Below are 6,939 nucleotides of genomic sequence, written 5' to 3'. Positions count from 1 at the left end.
ATGATATTAACGTGAACTCTAATGTGGAACAAAGAAGTGCTCGCCAACGTTAGTGACAATAACTTTGTCACTAACGTTGGACCAGGCCTAGATTACCTGCGTTAGTGGCCACGTTAATGCCACTAACGTGAAGGGTAACGTGGAGCAAGGGATGAGATGCCAATGATAGTGACACTAACTCTGTCACTAACGTTGGAGATGGCAAAGCACACCCACGTTAGTGGCCATGTTAATATCATTAACGTGAGCACTAACGTCGAAGAGAGGAAATTGTTGTAGCGTTAGTGACAAAGTTATTGTCACTAACGCCCTCGTGTCATGGTATGCCCACGTTAAAGGTCACGTTAGTTACACTAACGTGGACCATTAACGTGAGAGAAAGGGACAAGGTGTAGCGTTATTGGCAAAGTTAGTGCCAATAACGCTAGCGAAGGACAAAAAGGCTATGTTAGTGGTCACGTTAGTGCCACTAACGTGAGAGTTAACGTGGCTCAATTGGATTGGGACGTTAGTGACAAAGTTAGTGTCACTAACGTTTTCGAACCAAAATTTACACTTAACGTTAACACCATTAACGTCCTGACTAATTGCATACCATGCTTAACCCACTCTTTTTCTACAAGCATAGCTAAGCCCACAGAAGACTGTAATTGCTTCAACTAAAGATCAAAGGCCCATATCCAAGGCTTGAAGAGCTAACTAGAAGATCAGAAGAGTAGTATATATAGGGGTAGTTTTGAATTAGAAAAGAGATTGGCATTATTGGGAGCTACACTCTGTATATTTACTTTTCCTGTAAATTCTAGTTTAATTTTACAAGGCACTCTTCATCTTTAATTTCCATTCCCAGAGCTATGAAGAACTAAATCCCTTTTCATTGGGTTAGGGAGCTCTATTGTAATTTGATAGATCAATTGTAGTTTCATTCTTCTTCCTCTTTCTTTTCTCTTGATTCTACTAGAAAGCTTTTGATCTTCATCCAATAGGTTAGTTATCTTGGAAAAGAAACTCTCCATAATTGGATCTCCTCTGAGTCTTGGAAGAGGAATGAGGGGATAATGCTAGAAATGATTTCTCATGTTGGACCAAATTGGGGTTCGGATGGATATAGTGACATATAATCCTACCAACACTTTGATTTGGAAATACATGTGGTATAATCAGTGACCATACTTCATCTCTTCCCATGAGCAATTAAATCAAGGAATTGGGCAATTGTTCAAGTTTAGAGAGATTGGGTTGCCAAGGAATTGGGATCCAATCACCTAAGATTGCCAAGGAGATCAATGAATGCATTGATTGAGGAAGAGATGAAGATGAATTTGATCTGGAGAATGCAACATCTCCTAAACCCAATAAATTTCCCATCTCTGATCTTACCCATTCTCTTTACTTTCTGTTATTTACTTTCATGCTCATCTCTCCAACTCCCCATTTAAGATTCTGCAGATTTACATTCCATGTCATTTATCTTTCCCGCATTTAAGTTTCTGCAATTCTCACTCAATTTGGCTTAGCTTGACTAGAACACTCCTCTAATTAAAATTGCTCGACCAATCAAAATCCCTGTGGGATTCGACCTCACTCTATTGTGAGTTTTTACTTGACGATAATTCGGTATACTTGCCAAAGAAAAATTTGTAGCAATACAAGTTCCCGTGCATCATGCGTTGATTTGGGCGTTAAACGTCATGGAAGGCGTTTAGTGTCAGGAGTGGCAGCTAGGGTGTTGACGTTAAACATTGGGAGGGCATTTAACACCCTAGAGAGCACAAAACCATAGCTTCCATACCTCATAGGGCGCTAAACGCCCCAAGGCTCGTCCTCTGTTGAAAAATAATGTGTGAAATAGTGTACTGGCGTTAAACGCCAGGGAGGGCGTTTAACTCCCCAATTGGCATCAACAATGAAACACTGCGGCAATAAATGCCGAAACTGGCATTTAGCGCCAACAGCGCGAACATGAACCTTGAAGAACGCACATGCATCCTGAAAATGGTAAAATCACATGGGTCCCACCCTTTTGACAATCACATCCACCCATCCCACTCCCTCTTTTCCCCCCTTAACTCCATCCCCATTCTGCCAATTTTTTTACCGTTTTTAAGACCCCTCCCCCATTTACGCTCTTTCCTTTCCCCACACCCTACCCACCTACTCCATTTGCCATCAACACCACCCCTTTTAACATTTTTCCATCCCTCCCAATGGTAACCCCCCCCATTCTATAAATACCCATTCTTTCTTTTTTACTTTTCACTACATCACCATTCTCCACCTTCAATCTCTTTCTCCCCTTTATCATTCATACTTCCCCTTCACTATTTTTGTTTGTTCCTTTCTTTTTTCTGTCTTAGCTGTAACCCCCCTCCCGCGCATCATTTTCTTCCACTACTCTTAATTTTAGCTTCACTTTTTACCACACACCCCGTCCACCATATCTTCCATTGTACCATTCTCTTTCTTACCCTTTTTCCTTCTATTTTTCTTTACTCGAAGACGAGCAAAAGCTTTAAGTTTGGTGTTAGGGCACTCTGTTTTTACATTTCCATCATCTTATACATGGCACTAAAAACTGAAAAATCCTCTTCAAGGAAGAGAAAAGAAAAGGCTCCTGCAACTAATCCATTTGATTTTAGCTGGTTCTTTTCCAAGACCCACAAGGATCACTTTAATGAGATTGTAAGCAAAAAGAAGGTGATCCCAGACGTCTTATTTGACTTGTAGTTGAATGAGTATCCAGAGATCCAAGAATAGATTCTGAGAAGGAGTTGGCAAGTGGGATGTAACCCTGTGACGGATATGGGTGTTCTGATATTCAGGGAGTTCTATACCAATACTTGGGTGACTTACAAGAATATCAAGGGTGTGAACCCCGATCCAAAGAACTAGCACACTATGGTCTAAGGGAGGATCTTAGAGTTCAGTCCAGAGAGGGTGAGGGATATACTACAGTTGCCACCATCCAGAAATGACCCTCACTCTTACACTCAGAGGGTCAACACTAATAAGAGACAGGATCAGGTCCTCACAAATATATGTCTCCCCAGAGCACAATAGAGGAGCAATACTAGAGATCATCCATACCAGCTGGGAAGGCATAATCTCAAGTCGGTCGCTCGAGAATGGTTAGAGTTCATTCAGCGCTTATCATCCCTACAAGTAACCGGTCGGAGGTTACCGTTGACCGAGCTGTGATGATTCACTGCATCATGCTCGGTAATGAGGTGGAGGTACAACGTGTGATCCCATAGGAGCCGTATAGCATAGCAGCGAAGGCCTCCACCTCTGCTAGATTGGCCTTCTCCCACCTCATCTTCTGCCTGTGTGAGGCCGCCTGAGTTCGCATTGATGGGGATACCCCTATTGACATTGAGAGGCCCATCACACAGAGGGGTATGGAGTACACCAAGGAGCTTGGACGAGCACCACCTCAAGAGCCAATTTGCCCTCCTCAACAGGAGTAGCGTGAGATGTGTCAGGGATATTATTTCCCTCCTCGTGACTATTGGGATCAGTTGACCACATCTATTGGGGAGCTGACGTCTTCTGTTGATCAGCTGAGGAAAGAGCATTAGGACCACTCTGCCCTCCTTCATCAGCTAGTGGAGGAACAGCAGAGCCAAAGGCAAGAGTTGAAGGAGCTGAGGCACTGGAGAGTATTCCCGGGAGGGAGCAGTCACTAGGACTGAGGTGGTTGAGTTTCATTATCTGCTGTGTTATTTATTTTCTATTTTTTAGTATTTTATCTTATTTTTTGTTATCTGTTTGAAGCCTTTATATGATTATTAGTAGTATTTTATGGTTTTTCTAGCTTAGTTATTTAATTTGATATCTTATGTTTATTTTAAAAAATGTTTCATATATTGCTCGTTGAGCTTGAAAAATCAAAAGAAAAAGAAAAGAAGTAGTAAAATGCATGAGACCTGAGTTATATATATTCTAAGTTGTTCTGGTTACTTTGTTGTCGTGGTATTATCTATAATTCTGAATGTATGAACTGAACAGTGCATAATTGATATTGAAGTTAAGAGTGCTGATTTTTGAGGTACAGGAACTTAGAGAAATATTATGGATTCTCTAAATTGAGTAAGACATTAATCTTTGAAGCAAAACAAAGAGCAAAAAAATAAATAAATAAAAAGCAAGGTCCAAGGCTCTGAGCATCAATGGTTAGGAAGGTCAAACATGATTAAAAGCTCAAAGAGTTGTTTTTCTAACCATATTCTTGTGGTGCAAAAGTGTCAAGTAACCCTTGAGACAAAGCACTAAGAGTCGAGACCAAGTGCAATTACAAAATATGCCAAAGGCTCTGAGCACCACTAACTGAGAGAAATTAAAAGAAAAATTATAAGTCAAAGAGTTTCCCAGTTAAGTGCTTGTGGTGTTGTGTCAAATTAAGCCTGAGACAAAACACTTAGCGTCACGGCTAGGCTCAAGGTGCAAAACACCAAAGAAAAGAAAAGAAAAAGTTGTGTTCAAGGATCAATCAGAGCTTAAGGAGTAAGAGAATCCATAATATCATCCGAGTTCTAGTTCTAAAGGATATCAATATTTCTGAGCTTTAAAGGATAGTGAGATGCCAAACCTGTTCAGAATCACAGTGGCACTAACCCCACTCAGTAATTGGAGAGGAGCTTAAATGAACACTCAAGTCTTAGGCATTTTCTCTTCTCAATCATGTACTGTTCTTAGTTGCTTGAGAACAGGCAACAGTTCAAGTTTGGTCTGTTGATGCGTGAGCATCTTTCCCTCATTTTTTGCTTATTTTAAGTTAGAATTTATTGAGTTTTAATTAAATTTTGGTGTTTGAAACCTCTTTGGATGCTACTTTGAGTTTCTTTGGTATTTTAATCATTTTAGGTGAAGTTTGGATCAGTTTGGCAGAGTTCGTGTGCAAGAAAAGAAGAGGAATTCAAATTTGCCAAGCTGGCGCTAAACGCGGACCTGGGAGTTTAGTGCTAGCAACTCAGTAACGCAAGGAAGCTTTCTGCCTACTACGGCACTAAACGCCAAGCCTGGCATTTAGCGCCAACAAGTCGGAGATGAATGGAAGATTTCTGCCCACAAGGGTGCTAAACGCTGGATCTGGCATTTAGCGCGAATGATCCGGATCACACTTCATAAAAAGAGCATCTTTAGTTGGATTTAGCTTTTAATTATTCTATTTTATTTTATTTCAGTTATTTTTAATTACAAACAAAATCTATTAGTTTTATAATTTATTATTTCATTTTAGTTTCAAATCAAATTAGGTTAGATATAAAAGGAAAAAGATTCCGCCCTTCGGGGGATCTTCTCTCTTACGCACTATCACATTTTCTGAACCCTAGTTTTCTCTCTGAGTCATGAGCCACTAAACCTTCTTGGTTAAGGTTAGGAGCTCTGTTTATTTCTATGGATTAAGACTATTGTTGTTCTATTTTAATTAATGTATTGATTTAGTTTCAAGGATTACTTTCGTTCTTCATCTTATGAATCTAGGTAGATTGGAAGAATAACCCTTATTTTATATGCATTCTTGTGATTCTTGGAAGAGTTATCTCACTTGAATACTAGCTTGAAAGTAAATTCCTCCTAAATTGCTAATTACTTGGACTTAACAAGATACGTCACATATAATCCTCTTATATTTGAGTAATTAGGGTTTTTATGGCTAATAAACTAGATTTGAACTTAATCCTCTAATCTACATTAAGTGACCAAGACATTGCTGGTTGATTAGGTTAGAGGAGACTAAATCACTAAGGAATTAGGGTTTAGTCAATTACAGTTTGACATTAAATGAATCTTGTATGATTAGAATAGTTGGTAAGAAAACTTAATTCGGATGAATAAATAACTCTGGAACCTTAACTGTTTTCTCACATATATTTCACACCATTTCTACTGTTTGCTTTCTCACTCTCTAAAGGACTGTTTAATGTGATATGCAACCCTCAAAACATCACTTTCTGCTTGGCTGAATAAGTGAGTCATTCGACTATTGTTGCTCAGTCCATCAATCCTCGTGGGATCGATCCTCACTCACCTGAGGTATTACTTGGTAGGACCCGGTGCACTTGTCGGTTCAATTGTGGACATTAGAAATCCGCACCAGTTACCCCTCCTTTTTCTGCATGTATTGCATCTACTATTTACTTTTTTTCTTTTTCCTTTGTTTAAGTGCTTAAACTTGCATGCTTTTTCCTCCAATGATCGGATTGCATGGAGGATGTCTTGATGGAAAAAATTGGATAATAAAAAGACGAGTTCAAAACAAAAGTGGTGTTTCTCAAAAGTGTGTGGGTTACTGATGAGCGGATATTTTATACGCTTTTTGGGGGTAATTTCATATAGTATTTAGGATATTCTAGTTAGTTTCTAGTTTATTTCCATTAGTTTTTAAGAAAAATTCATATTTATGGACTTTACTATGAGTTGTGTATTTTTCTGTGATTTCAGGTATTTTTCTGGCTGAAATTGAGGGAGCTGAGCAAAAATCTAATTCAGGTTGAAAAATGACTGCTGATGCTGTTGGATTCTGACCTCCCTGTACTCAAAGTGGATTTTCTGGAGCTACAGAACTCGAAATGGCGCGCTTCCAATTGCGTTGGAAAGTAGACATCCAGGGCTTTCCAGAAATATATAATAGTCCATACTTTTCTCAAGGATAGATGACGTAAACTGGCGTTCAACGCCAGTTCTCTGCCCAATTCTGGCGTCCAGCGCCAGAAAAGGATTAAAAGTTGGAGTTCAACGCCAGAAATGGATCCAAACCTGGCGTTGAACGCCCAAAACAGCCTTATGCACGTGAAATATTTAAGTCTCAGCCCCAGCACACACCAAGTGGGCCCCAGAAGTGGATCTCTGCACCATCTGTCATAGTCTACTCACTTTTTGTAAACCTAGGCTACTAGTTTAGTATTTAAACAACTTTTAGAGACTTATTTTGTATCT

Source organism: Arachis ipaensis, chromosome B3 (assembly GCF_059453495.1).
Source record: "Arachis ipaensis isolate K30076 ecotype BB chromosome B3, ASM5945349v1, whole genome shotgun sequence".
Classification (NCBI taxonomy): Eukaryota; Viridiplantae; Streptophyta; class Magnoliopsida; order Fabales; family Fabaceae; genus Arachis; species Arachis ipaensis.
Note: the sequence above shows the minus strand (reverse complement) of the source record.